Below are 22,261 nucleotides of genomic sequence, written 5' to 3'. Positions count from 1 at the left end.
GAGAGAGAGAAGCATCGATTTGTTGTTCCACTTACTTATGCATTCACTAGAGGCCTGGTGCATGAGATTCATGCACTTCTGGGGTCCCTCAGCCTGGCCTGCAGCCTCTTGCAGTCTGTGAGCCCTTGGGGGATGTCCGACTGACGGCTTAGGGGAGTGGGCCTAAGCCGTCAGTCGGACATCCTTAGTGTTGCCGTGGAGGTGGGAGAGGCTCCTGCCACCATCGTTGCGCTTGCCAGCTGTGAGCCTGGCTTCTGGCTGAGCAGCGTTCCCCCTGTGGGAGCGCACTGACCACCAGGGAACAGCTCCTGCATTGAGCATTTGCCCCCTGGTTGTCAGTGTGTGTCATAGTGACAGGTCATTCTGCCATTTGGTCAATTTGCATATTAGCCTTTTATTATATAGGATTGGTCATTTCTAGTATGTGCCCTGATCAGGGATTGAACCCACAACCTTGGTGTATTGGGAGAATACTTTAACCAACTAAGCTATCCAGCCAGGGCCAGAATGACAACTTGGACAGGGCAATGATGAAGGCTGAGGGCCCATCAGTGACCATGTGACACACCATAGGCCTAGACCCAAGCAGAGAGCTCTGGCACTTACACAGTGACAGGCCATGAACTGGGCACTTACATCAGTACATGTCGTCTCCACAAGAGCCTCATGAAGTGGAATATTATTTTATCCAAAGACACTAACTATCAGAGGCATTATGACTTCTTTTGTTCATTCAAACTTAATAAGCACTTACTATGGGCTAGGCCCATGGTCGGCAAACTATGGCTCGCGAGCCACATGCGGCTCTTTGGCCCCTTGAGTGTGGCTCTTCCACAAAATACCATGGCCTGGGCGAGTCTATTTTGAAGAAGTGGCATTAGAAGAAGTTTAAGTTTAAAAAATTTGGCTCTCAAAAGAAATTTCAATCATTGTACTATTGATATTTGGCTCTGTTGACTAATGAGTTTGCCGACCACTGGGCTAAGCAATAGCATTGAAGGAGATAATGGAGAATATGGCATATTCCTTTAAGGAGCTTAGAGTCCAGTGGGGGGAGATAGACAAATAAATAAATGAAAATCATACATGGTGACTGGTGCTGTAAGGAAAGTATTTGATGCTGTGGGGACAGATTAGGACCAGTCACTGTGGAGGTATGGTGAGAGCTAAGGCACAGATTGGGGCAGAGATAGGAGGCAGAAGGGAAGGTATTCCCAGGACAAGTGTACAGTGATGCAGAGATGTTGGAATACCTGGAGCATAGGTATGATGGCTTTGTACTGTGCTGACTAGGTAGGCTGAACTACATTTCACATAATTTCCTTTCCTTCTACGTTTCCAGTCAAGGTATGTTATGAGGGACATTCCTGGGAATTAGGGGAAAAGGAGGCAGAAGTAAGCAGTAGCCATTTTATAACTAACACTGTTGCTGATCTGATGATTTACCGAAATGGCATGAAGTAGCCAGGAGTGAGCAATTTCTCTACCCTCCCTTGGAGCCTACATCAACTCCTCTGGCTCCTGGGCCAGGCATGTGGTTAGCTCTTTGATGGGAAACCCTGGCTTCCGCAGAGTGACCTCATCACCAAAGTCAGAGGCAGTAACATGGAGACAGATTTCAGGAAATGGTAACGGGTCTCAGCTTGTATACTTGTGGATTGCAGTCTATTCATGATCTCCCTTTCCTAACTACCTGCCTTCAGACCTACATCAAATGAGGAGACGATAGCCCTTTAGAGACTGCTTACCCAACTCCCACAATTGTGTAAGCTGGTAACAATAATATATATGTATGTATATATGATCTTACTGGTTCTGTTTCTCTTGCTGAATCCTGACTAGTATTGAATTTGGTACCAGAAGTGGGGTGCTTCTGAAACAACCACCTGAAAATGTGGGAACAGGCAGAGTCTGGAAGAGTTTTGAAGGGCATGACAGAGAGTGCCTAAATTGCCTTGAACAGACTGTTCATAGAAATATGGCCAACAAGAACACTGCCAATCAGGCTCAGAAGGAGGTGCAGAGTGGGTTGCTGGGAACTAGAGGCAGGGGGTCTTGTTATGCAGTGGCAGAAAGCTTAACACAGTTGCCATCTGCTGTACAGGGGAAAGCGGAACTTGTAAGGGATGAACCTGGTTATGTACCTACGGTGATTTCCAAACAGTGTTGAAGGCACTGCCAGGTTTCCTCCTGCTGCCTATGTAAAATGTGAGAGGAGAGAGATAAGCTACGGAAAGAACTGTTAAATAAAAAGAAATCAGGACTCGGTGGGACTGAATATTCTCAACCCCTCTAGGTGGCAAAAGATGCTGAAATGAAGAAGTAACTTCTAAGCAGTGTCAGGAAAACTTGGCAAAGATGAAGTTTTATCTAAGTATAAAGCTACTACAGCTTCCTAAATCACCTCAGGGTCTAATTCTTGGAGAATGAACCTAAAATGCATCCTTTTTTTTTTTTTTTCTAAATTTGAGATTTGAAGCTTAACCACACCATCCCTCAGAGTCTAGGCCATCACCTTCTCCTAGCTTTCTCCCTACTCTTGGACTATTCTCTCGCAGTGCCTTCCATGAGGTCCTCTTCATAAGCCCATCATACAAAAGCTGGTGCTGTCCAGAGAGCTCTTCACACACCAGTCCTAGGACATTTTGTACCATTCCACATTTTCACATTCAGTTTGCACACTGACACCTCACAAACTTATAGTTCATGCTGCAATCTCTCCATCTCCCTCTCCCTCTCCCTCCCTCTCTCTCTCTCTCTCTCTCTCTCTCTCTCTCTCTCTCTCTCTCTTTCTCTCTCTCTCTCACACACACACACACATATCAGAGCAAATCCTCTCTCAAGCATTGCCACCTGATCTGTGGAACTAGGCCACCTGGATTTGAGTCCTGCCTCTACCATTTCCTGACTATGATATCTTGGACAAGTATTTTTTTGACTTTCTTGTTTGAAGTTTTTCACTTATGATTTGAGGTCAATAATAGTTCTTACCTCATTAGGTTATTATGATGATAAAACGACCTCTACACGTAAAACAAAATAGTGCCTGACACATATTGCACTCTCCATAAATTTTAACTCTCAATATTATATCTTGGTGAATTGGATCACACAATAGTCCAAGGAGGAAGCTTTGAGGTCATCTATTGCCCCACAATACACACATATTCAATTAATAATCAAACAATACACACATACTTAATTAATAATCAAACTTGTTCGCTTTACCATCTGAACATCTTCAGAATCCATCCACTTCTCTCCACCCTGACTGTCACCTCTTTAGTTTAAGTCTTTTGGGTTCCCTCATCAATCTGAAGCAGTGTACACCTGCCATTTTGTGTGAACTGTAATCAAAACAACCCTATCCCAAGATACCTACATCCAAAGCCCTTATCCATACTGTAACAAAAATACCCTCCTACATTAAAACCCTCATCATGCCTCACCCCTGCTCAATAAGCCATAGAAATAAAATCTTGACATTTTAGCTCAGCCTCATACAGCAGCCTGCCAGGGCTGTTCTCTTTCTTTGGTGCTCATTGTGCTCTAGTAATTTTGAACTATTGGTAAATTTTGCACTGTTTGGAACTTTAACAATGTTCTTTCTCCTAGAGTATTCAATGAGTAAAAAGAGGTTCTCTTTATATCAAGGTATAACCCTCTCACCATAAGTGTCCAGAGCTTAGCAACAGGTGGGAAAGGGAGTGTCTGTGGTCCAGGGACCTGGGTGGGGAGGGGTGGGGAGGAGACCAAACCAAGCAGGGAGCAGTGCATGTTAGCCCTGGGCTGCTCTGGCCACCTCAGAGGGCAGCTCCCGATTGAATATGATCCCAAACTCTGCTTTGCTTGCTTTCAAGGCAAGGGATAACTTCAGTATTGCCAGGTAACTAATCTAACCCTGCAGATGTCAGGAACTCCACCAGTGGAAACAGGTCTTGCAATAGTAGCAGAGGAGATTTTCATAGCAGAAGCCAAATCCAGGAACTCCAATAGGAAGGCTTTATGTTACAGGGTTTGGGTTTTCTTTTAAAAAACACAAACAAACAAACAAAAAAACCTTCCTTAAAAAAAAAAAAGTACTCCAGAGGCTGTCAGGCAGCTCCTGTCTCCATTAGAATTCAGAGTATTCCACGGTAATTACAAAACAGCTGTAATGGAAAATTGGTAGTCAAACCCATTTTCCAGCGACTAGAACGGTGAATGGGCTCCATTATGTTCCTAATTCTCATTAACTTAATTTGCATAGGAAACAATGAAGGAATACATAATGAGGTACAGTGGGCGAACAGCCCAGCCCTCACCCCCTACAGTGCTGGGTTCAACCCGCAATGACCCATTCCCAGGGAGGGGAGGCTGAGTGCCCAGCTGGGCTGCACCACGCTGGGGTGACTGCGGCTGCAGCCCGAACTAGTCCAGGACAGGCAAGGTGGAGGGTGACTCAGAGATTGTCTTGCCTCAGCACACTCTGATGCAGACTCCATTTCCTCTTCCACCCCCATCCCTGCTCCTGGTACAGCTGAAGAACTGGAGCAGAAGGAGGAGGGAACTTGTTTTTGGGTAAGCAACTCCAGGCTTTGGCTGTGTGTGCACGCGTGTTGCTTCCTACAAATCTGGTTTGAAGTATAATTAGCCCTGACAAAATGATGAGATCAGCATCCAGGGAGCTGGGTGTGTTGGGGCTGCAGGGCTGGGACTGAGATGGGTCCCCCTTGTCAGCTGGGGCCAGCAGGGCCTTGTCCCAGTCTCCACTCAAAGCCGTGACCAGAACCTCTGCTGGGAGACTAAATGGGACTTGAGATGAGGCAGGGGTGGATCACAGCCAAAGCTCAGAGCTTGAATAGCTAAGTTATCTCCTGACTCTATCTATCAAGCTGTGAGTGGTGGAAAGCCAGAAGTTATACTCCCTGCTTTAACAAATCAAATTAGAAACTAAGAAAAAGGCACAATCTGTCATGGACCATTTGTGATATTTCAGACACTGTACTGGACAGTCTCACTGAATCCTTATAGCAAAACTGCAAGATGAAGTTACATCCATTTTGCTGATGAGGAAACTGGGGCTCAAATGATTTGATATGCTAGGATTACTGAAATGTTCAAAAGCAAAGCCAAGACTGAAGCTGTGTCTCTAAACCAGATGGTCTAGTTAGGCCAATGCTCCCCATGCTTCTCAATGGCATCCAAGGAAATGATAATATTGCATGGTACCCCAGATGAAGGGTTTGGGTTTTGGAGCCTAGAAAATGTCACCCCAACCCCCAACTAGATGAAAGGATCAATATTTCAAGCCATGTGTATTGAAAAATTAAAGTCTAATTCATAGGAAAAATGATGGTCCCTTGTGTAAATAATCTGAGAGCTCCCCGGAAGACAGAAATATCCTAACAGTGTCTCCCTGGGTGAGGCAGAAGTGCCTAAGATGCCACTATTCAATTGGATTGTTTCCCTCCCCATATTCCCTTTCTTAAATGCATACTTCTGTTGATGGTATAACATTCATTCCACAGAGAAACATAATGCAGGGAGCATTTATTTACCTTAAAGTAAGGAGACCTGGGTTTGAGTCCTAACTCTGACCCTTAAAAACTGAAAGATCTAATGCAACTCACTTCTGCGGAATGGAACCAGATAACCTTCCTGTTCTTAAGTCTGCAAATGTATTTATCACAGGCTTTCCCCTTGAGGTGGGAATAGGTCAATGGTATGCAATGTGCTAAAAGGAAGAATGGGATAGGCAAAGTGACCAAAAACTAACTTTTCCAACAATTAAACTTTCCCAGTTGACCTACACCAACTCTTTCACCCCCAAAATCTCCAACAACAATTACTTGAAAAACTACTAAGTCCTGGGCATCACACATTACATGATTTATAATCACTGTAACAACACTGAGATTAGTTTCATCATCACCATTAGTTGAGGAAATTATCACAAGGGGTCAAAGCCACATAGCCCAATGTTCTGCCTAAACTGGGTGTTCAGCTCTGTATCACCCCAAAATATTTATTTTTTTTGCAACAACTTGCTGCCTCTCCATTAGGAAATCCTTCTCTGCACCTAGAGTTGATGGCACACTTTCCAGCATTTCACTGAGTTCTCCATGCTCAGGGTGGGTTTGGGAACTCAGGCATGTCCCACCTCATTTGCTCCTCAACCTCATCCTCAGAGATGCAGTCTGCATCCAGGAGACCTGGAAACAGCTAGCTTCAGCAGAACTTCTGGTTGACCTGACCAACTGGGTTGGTTCTTCAAGTGTCTGCCCATGAAGCCCAGACAGAGATACCCTAGAAAACCAACACAGTGACCCCTCATGAATGAGACAAAGGTAGAAAGCCAGTCTGCACTACTGTGCACAGATCTCCTGCCTTTCTGTCTGTGATCAACAGCCACCAGTTCATAAGTGCTTTGTAAGTGTTTGTTGATTAATGGATTGACTTACTGCTTTTATTAGTACCCAAGATTATTTACTAAGCACCTGATATGTGCAGCCATTGTTCCAGGAATTGTAGAGGATTTACATTACTCCAGTTCATAAAACACATTCCAATTTTCTGAGTATTCATGTTATTACTCAAAACTGCTTGGTTAGGCCTAAGAACTGGGAGATGGTCATCTTTCTTGATACTAATCTCATGGTTTGGGGGGTATTCTGTAGCTTATGACCAGAAGGAGACTCAAAAGACTATATCCAATGTTCTAATGTTGTGCCATTTCACCCCTGATTTTAAATATAAATACCAGCTCACCTATAGAAGCAAGGACCCATCCCAAGCAATCCCCACCATTAGATGGATGGACTTTTAGATTAGTTTTCTTGTATGTTCTCCAAGCACAGTTCTTCTTCTCTCTCTACGTAAAAGAACAAAACTGAAGATATTCTAGGAAGATTCAGGGCTGGTTTGTTTATTCCCTTCTTGGGTTCACTCAGTGGCACTTATGCACCACCAAAAACCCACTTGTGACTGAAGTTCCCCTCACAGAGTTGCAGGCACTCCATGTTCCCTGAGTAAGAGCCTATCACCGCATTCCTGGGAACTAGCACCACACAGCTCTGCCAACTGCATTCACTTTTAGATTCTGGGCTTTGAAACCAAATAAAAATTGATATGTGTGTAATCACATTTGTTTAATTAAAGGAACACATCTGTGCAGTAAATATTCCAGCACGAGCTGGTCAATAGCAAATCCTCAGCATGTACAGTAATAATTGACTAATGCAATTAAATGCATGTCAGAGTTTTAAAAGAAAATATAATGAGATTTCATCATTTTATATGTACAGGTAATTAGTTCTTAGAAATGTGAGTAAAAGCAAATTATCTACAGATTTGAACTATCAGCAGATAATTCAAATGACCTAGTTTGGGAAAGAAAATGGTATCTGAATCCTAGAGAAACTCAAACCAAAACAAATGTTCCCTACAATTACATCTGAAAGCTGTATAAAGACGTGAGCATGTACAATTCTGTTCAACCTGTTTTCATTGAGCTTTCCTTTTGGATGAGTTGAGCCATAGTGAAGGTACCAGGATGGACAACATCTCTCCTGGCTCAGGCTCCTCTACAGCCAGTTAGGCAAGAAACCTTTCAGTCCCAAGCTCTGAGTCACTTTGAACAAGTCTTTGTTTTAGATTCAAGCTGACTCCATCTTTTGCTGCTTAACAGTTCCTATTTGGTGTGAGTGTTGTCAACTTGGATTCTGGACAGTATGTGCACAGGGGGGGCTGTTGGAAGGGCATTCCAGGAGGAGGGAACAACATGAGCTGATGCAAGGAAGTAGGAAAACACATGGCCTATTTGGGAAGCAGCGAGGAGCTCAGTCTAACTGGAGAAGATTCCAGTAGGAGAAAATTCCAGTATGGCTGTCAAAATAGGCTGGGAAATGATGGGCAGAGACTTGAATACCAGCCAAGAAGTTTGAGCATCATTCTTCTGAAGGCAATACAGAGTTGCTGAAGATATTGTTTTCTGATACTTCACTCAACAGTAATCATACCAAATGCATCAGAAATCCCAACACTCAAATGTCAACTCTCTGCTCTTACAGTCAAGTCTTCACCCCCAAAGCCTGGCCCTTTGAGATTAGGGCTCCTCTTCTTTGGAATGGGAAGCTGTATGGCTATTTCTCCTTCCCTTCCCCAGATGATTCCTCAGTTCAAATGGCTTCCCTTCGCTAAACTCTCAGAAGTGATGACACTGGCCACCTTAATGGCCCATCTTAATGACCATGGTTCTGCATTGTAAATCTTGTCTCATGTAAATCTTATTGCCACAACCAGACCAAGGATGGGTGGGCAAGGACAGTGAGCCATTTCTGTGCATGCAATTTTAGATTTTTAATATGTATTTGTAGGCTGTTTGATTGCATCTTTGCTGCTATGACCCCATGTCAGGAAACAGCAGTGACAAGACAGAATGAGCATGAGAAGCACAAGACATGAACATTATTTGATATGTGAGTAATATGTTCCTCACTAACTGGAGGGCAAAAGCTTTATCTGGTCACACAGTTAGATGCTATACTGAGGGACACCCCTACCTGTTCCCTGGCTTGCACCCCTCACAACCAGATCCTCTCTTCTGTGGACAGTTTATGCCAGTGCATCGGTGGCTGGAATTAATGGTCATCCTGGCCCCACACTTAGGGCTTAGCAACTGGAAGTTCCTTCAATGGCAACAACAACATCAAATGCAATAAAAGTGATAGAGAGAAAACCCACAGAATAGAAGAGACAAAGAGACATACGAAATAATAACAAATTACAGACCTTATTGGCACCAAACAAACAAACTGGAAAAATATACACATGTGTATAATATATAGCAATTTAATATAGTGAATGTAAATAAACAATTAGAGAAATATAGATATTACTAGATATTTGTATATAAGGAGTTTTTGTTTTGGGTTAAATTTTAAGTATGATCATTGTATCATGGTTATAACTTGTTTATCTTTTTAAAAAGAGGCCTTGCATTTTATAGATACAAACCAAAATAGGATGATAGAATATCATGATGTCTATATTTCCTTCACAATAATCCAGGGGAGAATAAAAAACAGAGTAGGTAAAGATGTGAATGAAACAAAAATGACCAAGTACTGATAATTCTTGAGATAAGTACATATGATTTAATATACTAGTTTCTTGGCATCTGTATATATTTAATTTTTTTTTCATTAAAAACGATGATCGTTATAATTTGCAGTTACCGAGGGCAGAGTGGGGCTGGGTTGTTAGTTTATGGTCAAGGTTTAAGGTTGCACTGGGGCGGGAGTCCTGGGTTCCATCTGTGGCTGGAGTTATAATTTATCAGGCATGGAACAATCTATGACCAAAGGAAGAATCCAGGAGTGGTCAGAACAAGGAGGAGACTGTATGATCACCATTTCAGGATAACTTTGGATCTGAGCTAGGGATCAGTCTGTGACCAGCTTAGGAGGGAGCTAGAATTAAAAAGAAACTGTAACCGAAACAGGAGGCCATTCTTTCTGAAGTTGAAGATGGTCTATACCCTCAATTGGGAAATTACCTATTTCCAGGGTTAAAATTCAAAGTTGTGGCCAAATAGAGAGAAAATTGTAAATATTCTCTATAAGGATGGTGTGGGGTAGATAGCATGTTGGATCCAGCATAACATCACCCCAGTGATTGACACCTGGAAGCCAGTACAGTTGAGGTAAGGGTCAGCTGTGACTGATTTGGAAAAGAGTTCGTTTGTGAAAGAGGTTAAGGGAGTCTATGGTTCAGTTTCTCGATATGGTTAGGCGGTGGTTTCACACTCTGGGCTGCATGTTTGAGTTACCTGTGCTGGGGGAAGATGGGAGGACACATAAAAGTGCCAATGGCGAGACCCCAGCTAAGCCAAGCGATCTGGAACTAAGGCCAGAGCCTTGGCCTTGGTGAGAACCACTGAGTTAGAGTGTCAGAGAGTGACTAGGCTTAGGGAGCCTTTGGATCTGGAGTTAAAGAGTATTTGTGACTAAAGTTGCAAGTGTAACTGTTCAACCTGTGACTACATAAGAAGAGGTATTGGGGCCTCCATAATTATGTAGCAAGTTTGTTTCATGAGCACTGGGTTCTAATCTTGGGGACCCAGATTCAGGCTATTCTGGAGATATATAAACAGATGTGGTGCCTTGATTTAAAACAATTCTCCTAACACACATCTATGGCATGTGCTGGAATCCTTTTACCTGGAGCAAGAATGGGTTTCTCCACTGAAAAGACTCCATACTAAGAGGTCTAGAACCTATGGCCATTCAACAGATCATGGATAAAATGGTCCATTAGGAAAATAAACCCCTGACCTTGGCCTCCATGGACCCATGTGCCAGTCCACTTTGTTAATCATGAAGTCCAAACAAGGATGGAAGAACCCAAGAGCAGGGGCACCAGCACAGAGCAAACGATATGCAAGAACTGAGTGTCTGAGGAAGGAGCCCATAGTAGGGAAGACACTATGACAACTGAGTTCAGAAAACAACATTCCTATGTAACAAGTACTATTATTATCCTTACCTGTTAATGCAGACAAGGAAGCTAAAGTTCTTTGAGATACACAGTCAAGCAGCCAGCTAGAAGCAGAGGATCAAAACCAGGATTGGGAACACAAAACCTGAATTATTTCATTTTTTGTGGCCTTAATTGCACAGTGCAACAAATTCAGTGTGTGTGTGTGTGTGTGTGTGTGTGTGTGTGTGTGTGTGCCCGCGCGTGGAGGGAAGGGGCAAGAAGAAGGCAGAGGGTCAGCCAGGAGAAAATGATGATACAGATAGTCCTGAAAGTCTAGCAGAGAGGTTTTCAGTTGACTTGACAGTAAAGAAGATCCATTGTAACTCCTTGAACCAAGGCAGAGACCATAAAAGTGGTGTTTGGGGATGCTTAATCTTGCAGGGAGAATTGAAAGATAAAAGCTGTGGGAGCAGAGCACTCAGGCTTCACGAATCAGTTATTCTCATTCCCTTCCATGGCTACTGAGTCAAGTATACCAACTAGTTTCTTTGTCAGTTCCCCCCTTCAGTCTTGTTTCCTATTTCTAGAATGGGGTGAAGGTTATCAACTATGATTACTTGTATTGGTATTTGCACCTCTGAGAGAAGTTTTCTCCTTAAAAACACAGCAATCTGTGCAATCCTCGCTGGTCCTCATTTCATATGAAGAGAAATGTCACAAGCAATGCTCTCCACTGGTGCATTCTGGGACTAAAGTTAACCTCCCATCTAAAAGGGGAAAGCCTATAAACAGACCCAAGAAGAACAGGCAGTCCTCTATCTTAGAAGATGGAACTCTCTTGGATAGGAACTTGGAATAGATGGTGTCAGGGTCTCCTCCAAATGATGATGAGATTCTCATTCTTAAAAATGTGTCAGGCTCAGCCTTCTGCCTTTAAGCAGGCCTGCACTCCTGGAGGAAGCTCAATTCCTGAAGCTTGCCAAGCCTTTCTGTATTCCAGGGTTTTGGCACTTGCTGTTTCCTCTTCCTGGATGGCTCTTCCTTTTGCTCTTTGCAAAGCTGGCTCATTCTCTTCCTCCAGAAGACACTTGCTTTAAATGTCTTTTGCTCACAGAGGACTCTCAACCACACACATTTAAGTAGATCATTCAGTTTTTTTCTTTCTCATCTTAAAACCCTGATTGCTTTCTATGTGGATTGATAATCTTATACAATTATTTGTTTGATTGATGCTTATTTCCCCGATTAAAACACTAACTCCACAAATTTGTTTACGGATGGATTCCTAGGATGTAGCACAGTGTCTGGCACATAACAGGTACTCAAGAAATACTGGATGGATGGAAGGAAGATTAGATAAAATAATGGGTGGGTGGATGGATGAGTGGGTGGATGGAGGGATGAGTTGATGGATAATAGATGGATGATTGATAAATAGATGAGTAAAGAGAATAAAGAATGAATAAATACTTTATTGTGTGCCATGAATAAAGATGGGTTCTGAGGTCAAATGGGTTTGAAAAATATGTTCTCTTCCCTTCTTGGAGATTCACAGTACACATTAGCAATTCAAAGAGTCTGAAAATTCCCCAGTAAGAATGAACTTGCTTAATTTTATTTAACCCAGCATTTCCTAAACTTGTTTTAATTTAAAATACTTCTTTTTCATGATACCTTTACTTAACATTCTGCCAAAGAGTGTTCCTTAAAACAAGATTTGGAAAATCTGTTCCTTTATAACCATTGCCATGTTGAAGAGTAATTATTTTTTAATTTTCCTTCCAGGCTGTAAGATCCCTAAAGATGTACACTAAGACTCACTCATCTATGTGCCCTCATTGTATAGTACAGTGCCAAGTACAGAGAAAATACTCAAAAAATAACTGAATACTTGATAATGAAGAAGAAAGGATGGAGGGAGGAAAGTAAGGAGGGAGAGAGGGAGAGGAAATTTAGCTGGGTTAGTCAGTAAGTGATGACTTCCTGATATATAATTTCCATTGACTTTGAGAAAAATAAAATGCTAACAATAACCTAACCAAGTCAGAAGTCAGAATTTCATTAATAATCTTAGATAAATTCTAGATTAGTAATTTACCTACGATTAGGATTCTAATTAAATCACAATAAACCTTCCCCACCACCCTCTCACACACACACACATATAAACATGGTATTCTTATGATGAGCTCGTTCCTCTTTCTCAGAGACATATAATTACTATACTTAGAGTGTTAGCAACAGCATTTTATCCTGGTTAAGAGTATAGGTTCTAAAGTAAAATCCATTCTCTACTATTGTCTGAGTCTGAGTGGCTATAACAAAAACACCACAGGCTGGGTAGCTCATAAACAATAGAAAATATTTCTAACTCTTTTCAGAACTCCAAGTTCAAGGAATGGGCAGATTTGATGGCTGGTGTGGGCCTGCTTCCTGATTCACGGTGTTCCCACATGGTGGAAGGGGTGGAGCGGCTCTCTGAGGTCTCTCTTATAAGGACACTAATCCCAGTCATAGAGCTCCACCCCAATCAGATCTAATCACCTTCCAAAGGACCCCATATCCAAATTCCATCATTTTGGGGGATAGGTTTTAACATATGAATTGGGGGGTGGGGACACAAACATTCTGTCTATAGCAATCACGTGAAAACTTTGACAAACTAACCTTTCTAAGGCTCAGTTTCTCCACATGAATAATGCAGGTAGTAATAGCATATAATTACAGTGCTGTTGTGAATATTAAATTAGATAAACATGCCATGGTTTTAGGATCATGCCTGGTATGAACCAACTAAGCAACCCACCTCTGGGACTCCATTCCTGATGGTGACATCAGGAGCCAAGGCATTCCATCTCCCAGGAGAAATGCCTAAGGAAATGTTTAACTCAGAAAAGCAGTACTCACATTGTAAAATGTTAGACCCATAGAAGGACAATTCTAGTGACTGGGCTCTTCAAATCTCACCCTAAGATTCTATTTCCCCTTTGAACATCTTGTGAAATCACACACAAGCCCATTTCATCTAGCGCTTTGTAGATGCTCTCTGCACCAAGAGGCTGGTGAGAGACCAGAAGTAAGCGTACTTCTTCCAGAAAAAATGTCAGCCTATACTGTCTTATAGCAATGCACCTGGAGCTGGCTTTGCTCCTCTCTTCCTTGTAATCAGCTCAAATGGTCTTTACCATGATTTTAAATAAAATTTAAACCCATTTAGAAAATTCCAAACTTCTAGAAGTGGAAGGGATTCCTTCCTGAAATCAAACATCTTTGACAGATGGCTAGACAGACTTGGAGGGTAGATGGGGGTGAGTTCAATAGCTGCATCCCACATCTTTAATCTTTAGAAAGTTCTCATGTCAAACTGAAATCTGCTTCACTGTAACTTCCATCTGCTGTTCCAGGTCTGCCATTTAGAGCCAAGCAGGACAGGTCTGCTCTCTTCCTTTGGACCTTCATTCATTCCTGACCCCACCTCCTATCATCTCTCCTCTGCACTGCACACCCTCCTTCTCATTGAATGTTCTCCTTGAATACCGTGGTTTCATACCCGTTACCATGCTGGTGACCTCCCTGTGAAGCCACTGTATGGTTATTGTCTATCTTAAAATGCATCTGCTGGAGCTAAGCCCAATGCCCCAGATGTGTTCAGACCCACACAGAGCAGCAAAGCCATCAGTGGTTAAGAACAACAGCTTTTACAGTCAGACACTTTGGTTCCACTTTGTCCTAGCTCTGTGTCCTGGTAGAAGTTAAACATTCAGAACCTAAGTTTCTCCATCCATAAAGTGGGCACAGCAATAAGGTTGTCAGAGCTTAAATTAAGCACAGTTCCTGCTTCCTGGCTAGTACAAAAATAAATGGTGGCTACAACTAATGCTGGTGTTATTTGTATTATTAGACATGATAGTCCATTAATTGTGTGAAATTTTAAAAGCTATTCATACTTTTCATTCACAAAAGATGAGTTACCCAAAACACATTTCTCCTATAAGTTATTGTTAAGCAAATATCTCCCATATCTTACATTTGTGCAACTTGTATTTTGAACTCCAAATTTAGAATTTGACTATACTCACATTTATCTTCTGGCTCAATGATCCAACACACAAATAACATCCACTATAAATAAAAAAGAAAAGACCTTCCCTTGGCCACAAGTCACAGGACTTCACTGCACACAGAAAATGGAAGCTTTCCTAACATAAGCAAGACTCTCCTGTAGTTGAGGTAATCTTGCCTCAAGTTTTCTTTCCCCACCTGGGACTCCAGTGTCCAAACTTCCACCATTAGGAATTTAACCTATGATTTCATTCAACAAGAGCAACTCATGCTTGTTGAATGCCTGCTCTATGGCAACCAGATCTCTAAACTGGGACTATGCAGGACATGAGAAAGTCAAGAACCCTGCTTTCATGGAGCACACATTCCAGAGGGACCGATGGACAAGCAAGAAGTGAATGCACCGAATAGTTCAGACCATGAAAAGTGTCATAAGAAATTAAAGCAGGTGGCAAGATAAAGAGGGACATAGGTGTGGAGAGGATAACTAGATTGAGTGGTTCCAGAGACATTCACTACCAACAGATGCACAAATCAGTACTTACCAGTCTGTTGAGCTGTTCCTTTCTTTATGGACACGAATGACACCAAAACATATGCCATATAACGGTGGTCATTGCTCTGTCTTCAAAACTTCTGAAGGCCTTGCCCAGGTTGTCTACTGCAAGCTTCTTGGGCACATTAGACAGAGCCCCCTTTGCCACTGCCAGGAATGCCAACAGCTGGATGTGGTGATCTGGAGCACCGTATGCTCTTTAGAAGTTATAGAGCATTTAAAATGGGAAAACATACTTTTACTGAATTGGTTCACTTGGAAAACAAATCTTATAGTATTCATAAGGAGCTGGGTACAGTAGGTTTGCTTGGTTGGAAAAAGTCTAGGAACTATTTCTCTAGAACTCAAACCAGGGAGAATACAAGCTCATTCTCTGGATCTCTCCACATCAGTAATCTGAGCACCACCCTCACTGGACAAGTTGATTTCTCATGAAAAGAGGTCTCCCTCTTTTCTAATCAAAAGATTAGAGGTGCTCTGGGGAAGAGTTTCTATTATGATATTCCCCCCCCCCCCCCCCCGCAATTCCAGACAACCTGCCCATTAATAGCAGCGTGGCCTGCTTTCTTACCAAGGTGGTCTCTTGCTAGATAATTTTGGGACTTTGCTGTTTCCAAACCCTATTGAAGTCACATGAGAAAATGAGAAAACTTAACCTTGCTAATAAATACACCTTAATCAGAACCTGGGGGGAATCTCCACTGACTACATAGAGCTCTGGGGCTGAGATGCAGATTAATTGGGCAGGTGAGCTTGACATAGAAAACAAGGCCCCAGGCTTAAGGAGATGGCCTTGCTTTTTCCTGTGGAAGAAATCTTGAATCAGAGGTCTATGATCTACCTCACCAGACACTGTGCAATGGGCCCACTGCTGCAGAGAGGGGTATTCATTCTTAGGTAACCAGGTTGCTCTGTGCCCCAACCCCATCCCACCACAAACCACTCACTGTAGCCTTCGACATGCATTGTCAGAGTACCATATCTCTGGAGTAATGCTATGTGTTATGTAAATTTCCTAACATTAGTTGAGGACCCACTGTACTGTGAGCATTTTGTTTCATTCAACATTTTGTTATAACACTGATGAGATGTGTAAGAAGGTAACTCTTGTTTATATCAATTAGTTTATGGTACATTGGCTTCATTATATGCCTTCTCACTTGAGTCGCAGAACCAATGACATTAAGTGAGGACTTACTGTCATTACCTCAGATGAAGGGCTTGAGTTGAGGAAAGGTGGTTAAATAGATTTATTATTATTATTATTATTATTATTATTTTAATCATCACCCAAGGATATTTTCTCCATTGATTTTTAGAGAGAGGGAGGGGGAGGGAGTGGCGGGAGAGAGAGAAAGAAAGAGAAACATCAATGTGATAGAGACACATGGATTGGTTGCCTTTTGCATGTGCCCTGACTAGAGCGGGGAATGAATCTGAACCTGAATACATACCCTTGACCAGGAATCAAGACCCTTTGGTAGGCAGGCAGACACTCTAACCACTGGTTGAAGAGATTTTAATTATTATTTTTAATGTAAGATCTTAATATTTGGAAGGAGAGTATTTCAGGAATTTCTTGTGCAATGAAACCTAATTGTGCAAAATCACACACAAACTATTAACATTTGGATAGAGATTAACTGGATAGACTATAAAGCAGGGAGAGAAGAACAAGCTCAAACTTCCACATAGCACTAAATATGAGAACATAAAAGAAACATATAGAATTTCTGGAGAAATTCTACAACCAACCAAGTGATCATTCTATGAAAACAATACATCTTATAAATAAAATTGCTCAAAACCTATCAGTCGGCATAGCAATAAAGTCTGTTAATAATTTAGAAGAAAAGATTGGGGTTCAGCAGGATGGTAGTACCAAAATCCTTTAAATGTAGAATTGAGTCTATATGGTTGTAGGAAATGCAGATTCAAAACAAAATGAAACAGTTTAAAATTGGAAGAATATGTATAATAAAAAATAATGAATTATTAATATTCTAGTTCTGAAATTCCTTGGTAACCACAATTAAAAAAAAAAAACAGGAAGTAAATGGAAAGCTAAAAGCATGACATAAAGTAAACAGCAATAATTTCCTCATCTGCAGAGAAGGCAATTGACAGTTTCTACTTCATTTAGGGAAGTTACTTAACCTTTCTGTGTTTCCTTGCAGTGAGGACATAGTGAATAAATATATACATTATTCAGCACAGTACATGGCATATATTAAGAGCTCAATAAACATTAGCTGTAATAATCATATAATTGTCATTATATTGATTTTGATATTTCTAAAAATATAGGGGTAATTCAGTTTTCTCTAGAATTAAAAACCAGACACATACTTACCAATTCACAAGAAAAAACAAGAGCAAATAAAATATAATCTATATATGAACAACAGAAAACCAAAAAAAAAAGAGAGAAAAATAACAAAAGGATGAAATAAAGATAAAAAATGAAAACCACATTGTGTCAGTTAGGTGCTCCTGGCTACAAACAACAGAAACCTTGATTTCAATAGGCCCAAAGAACAATAAAGAACTGCCTAATTTTAGGTAACAGGAATGCAAGTTGTAGGACAGCCACAGGGCCATTAATTCAGAAGCTCAGGGATACCTCCAAAAACCCAGGTTCTTTCCATCTCTTTGCTCTGCCATCCATATGAGGGCCTCACCCTGAAGTGGGCGGCAGGGTGGTGCTTTAGGCGCTATCGAAGGTCCAGGTGCAGCCTCCAGATGTGATGAGACCCAGCAGCAGTAGACTGTCCTTTCCGATAGCTCTCTTAGGAGCAAAGAAATTTTCTCGAGAAAGGCCTCCCAAAACCATTTCTTTTCTCAATGTCTTAGTCAGAATTGAGTGCCCGTTCCTGAGCCAGTCACGGTCACAGGATGGATTACATTGGGCCAATCAGGCCCATGTGAGAGCTGAGGGTGGAATCTGCTTCTCCTGGAGCTCTATGGGTGCATTCCTGGAAATATTTGGGCTCCCCCAGGACAAAGCTTGAGGGAACATATACTGGGCAGGGGATAGCAGTGTCCACCACATGTGTCAGTTTAAAAAAAAAACAACTATCAATCTAATTAACTTCCTCATTAATAGACCAAAAGCTTTTTATGTTTGGTCAAAATACAAAATACACAAGATACAACTTGAACAAGGTCAGAAATAAAGATTAAACACTAAGATATATGTACACAAAAAGAAAACAGGGATAGAAATCGCAAACAAAGCATTAAATAGGCCAAGAGGGGCATTTTAAATTGATTACTGGTGTAATCCACAATTAGGATACAACAAATGCACGTCTTCATCTCATTATATTATAGCATCACAAAACACAAAGCAGAATCTCTGACAAACAAGCAAAATCTCTGACAAACAAGAAAGGGGAGCAAAATCTCTGACAAACAATAGTCAGAGAAAAGTCGGGCACATTTCTGCAAGGTTTAAGAAGAGAAAAGAGTGAAGGGTTCCTAATAATATAGCTAATGATGTTTATTTAAATACTTCTAATTTAAATGTCTTCTAACCACACTAGTCTGACGTAAAATAAAATTCAATCTACAGCTCCAATTATGATCATTGAAGCACCACCCGCCCAGGCAGGCAACAACACCCTTGAACGGCTTATTTGCTGTCCCTTTTAGCCCCTCAAACATCCTCAACCCCCAGAGCTGCCTCATCAACACCAAAGAGCAGCCCTCGTTCACCTGCTCTGAGGCCCCTCCGCTGCCCAGCACCATCTTTGTTGCAGCTGAGCCTGGTCAGGCCCACTGTCTTGCAGAAGCCATTTCCCCTTTCCTTTCTGCAAAGCCTAGAAGAGACCTTTCCTTTAAGATCCATGGCTGAGAGCACACCACAGCCTTTAGCAAGGATTTACTCAGAGTTCTTGCCAACAGATGCACCACTCCCGGAGGCTCTGGCCAGCTGCCCTCCCTGAACCCTCTTATTCCATCCCTGAGATTCACCTTCCTGTGCAACTGTGCTCTAGTGTAACTCCCAGGCTAAGTTCTGCTTCCCCAGGCTTGGCCTTCCCAGGCTTGACCACCCTCAGACAGAACCTCTACTCTACACATTAAATGACCATGGCAAGGTCAGTTAGATCCAAATAGAAACATTCTCTTCTCCAATGGCAGGTAGCATGTGCCCTTGTCTCATTAGTGATGCCAGACAGCATTTACCTTCTATCTATTAAGCTTACAATACTCTTAGGGCTAAATTTCATCTTGGGGAATCCCACACTGACACGTATCTAACTCTACATACTTGCAAATAGAGAATACAATATATTTTCAAATGTACATGAGGCACTACAAAAATGCTTCCTATATTAACATTAATAAAATCTGAATAAGTTGCAAAGAGGAGAAATTTTACAAATTAAAAGCAAACAGCAGGAACAATTTACAATGGAAAATGAAAAAATAGTCCTAAATTATAATAAAACTATATTTTAAATGCCTACTTAGAAAGTTATGACAAATGGAAATTATATTTCCTGTTGCAATAATTTTTTTTCAGTGATAAATATTTGGCCTTAAATGCCTACAAAATTAAAAGTGAAATCCTATATAATAATAGAGGAATATGCAAATTGTCCATTACACCATAACATCGCAACCAGATCTGCAGGCTGCATCCCGCACTCTGCTCAGGCAGCTGCAAGGCCTGGGGTAGGTTAGGATATGATAGGAGGGGATAAGAAAGGAGAGGGAGAGGAAGGCAGGCCTGCATGTAGACAGGCCAAGAGGAGAAATAGAAATACAGACAGGGAAGGAAACATGGGGCTGCACGCGGGAGGGGGTGGTGACCTCATGGATGGGGGGCCGGAGCAGGTGCACCTGGTGAGGAGCGGGACACAGGTAGCACAGAGTGGGGAGCCCCGCACAGATGCAAGGAGGAGGGCAGTGGCCCCTGGCACAGGCTGTTGGTGGGTCCTGGGACTGAGGGGTGGATGGTCCGAGTCCTTCTGGGCAGAGGTGCTCCTGCTTTGTGGCAGCAGCACCCAGGCTGCGCAGGCCTTGGCCACCCTCACTGGGCTGGGTGTCCCAGGTAGGGAATGGGAGAAGGACAGCAGCGGGGAGGCCAAGGAAGGGGGGGGCAGCAAACACCTGGCCGGGGCTGAGCCCTGGACTGGGGGTTAACATCCCCACCCCCCCAAATTGGAAGCTTTAAGAAGAGAAGGAAAGAGGGAAGAACTTTATAAAGGAGTCAGTAGAGAGCAGAGTAAAAGAAGGAAAGAGGATGTATGAGTGAACTGTAGGAGCTATAACGAAAATCAAGTGTAGTTGTGTACTGGGGACAGATTTTAAAAGTAGAAGTCTGAAAAGAAAAACTATAAATGATAGTGAATAATTAGGAAAGTAGATAGATAGATATTAAAACAGTGGAAGTAAGTAGAGAAGAATTTATGGGAAAGGTAGGATGAAAGAGAAAGAGGGAGGGAAGAAAAGTTTTAAAGGGGAGCCGGTAGAGCTTAAAAGGAGAATGGGAAGAAGAAAGAAATGGGGGAGGGAACAAAGCATATCCAAGGAGGAAGTAAAGAAAAAAATTAAGGTGGGAAGGAAAAAAAAGGGGAGGGAGAGGAGGGTTAAGATAAAGGAAAGAAGGAATGTGGGGAGGGAGGGAGGGTAGGAGAAAAATCGGAAGATGGATGATGGAACAGAAGTAGGAAATAAGGAGGAAAGAAAAGTTTATAAATGATGAGTCAGTAGGAAAAAGTGTTACATAAAGGAGAGAGAAAAATTGTGTGAGAGGGAAAAGCCAATAATGAAGTCAAATACAATTGTGTGTGAAGGGGATAAGATTTTTAAAAAAGTTAATAGGGGCGACCAGGCCCACAGGGGAGGGCAGTTAGGGGTGACCAGGCTGGCAGGGGAGGGCAGTTAGGGGGATCAGGCCAGCAGGGGAGGGCAGTTAGGGGGATAAGGATGGCAGGGGAGGGCAGTTAGGGGGATCAGGCAGGCAGGCAGAGTGGGTAGGGCAGGCAGACAGGTGAGTGGTTAGGAGCTAGAGGTCCCAGATTGTGAGAGAGATGTCCAACTGCCAGTTTAGGCCCAATCTCTGTAGGCCTGGTTGCCCCTATTAACTGGCAGTTGAACATCCCCCAAGGAGTCCCAGATTGGAGTGGGTACAGGTCGGATTGAGGGACCACCCCCCTACCATGCACAAATTTTGTGCACCAGGCCTCTAGTGTAAAAATAAAAGAACAACACATCTAACTTAATTATCAGAAGAAAAATATAGTAAATCTGAGGAAAGCAGAAATTTTTAAAAATCATTTAAAGTAATGAATTAGAAATGAGAAAATTGATAAGTCCTAGAAATCAATCTTTGGGGAAAAAAGCCAAATATCCAAATATCTAGCAAATATATTCAAGTAAATAGTAAAAAAGACACAAAAACAACACATTAGAAATGAGAATGTAAATATATTCATAAGCTTTTTTAAAAATGTATACAACAATAAAGAAATGGGCAATTTTCTAGGGAAATATAAGTGCACAAAACTTAATCATGAAGAGAAAGAGTATCTGAACTGATCAAAACAAAGAGAAAAATCTCAAAATATAAATATTTATTACCTCCTAAATTATACAGGAAAAAATGTGAGTTCTTTAAAACTCTTAAGAAACAAACAATTTCCACTTTATATAAAGTATTCTGGAGTTCATTTTTAATGGAACATTTCTAGTTTGTTTTCCACAATCCTGATACTTCAACTTGATAGAGAAAGCACACACTTACATACCCACACATCCCACATACAGCCATATACAAATACCTACAGATGCTACTTCCCGCCAATGCAAATGCAAAAATCCAAAATAAAATATCAACACAAATTAAAAACATGAGCATTATCTAAGAAATGTAAGGATTGTTATGATTTCAAAAATTTACCAATATATCAATTTTTTTAAAAAATTGAATACTCCTGATATATACAGATACTAAGAATAAAGCTTTTGTTTCCTTTAAAAAAATCTGTCTTAAGAAATGTAGTGGAAATTTGGTGAAATGAAGAAATACTGAAGGAATCTACATTAGAGTGAGCAGTAGTACAAAGGATACCAGATCTACTGCTTTTATATAATACTTTTGAAGATACAGTCAATGCCACACAACAAGAAAAAGAGGAATATATCCTAAGATGCCAGGAATACCAACCAGAA

Source organism: Eptesicus fuscus, chromosome 12, assembly GCF_027574615.1.
Source record: "Eptesicus fuscus isolate TK198812 chromosome 12, DD_ASM_mEF_20220401, whole genome shotgun sequence".
NCBI lineage: Eukaryota > Metazoa > Chordata > Mammalia > Chiroptera > Vespertilionidae > Eptesicus > Eptesicus fuscus.
Note: the sequence above shows the minus strand (reverse complement) of the source record.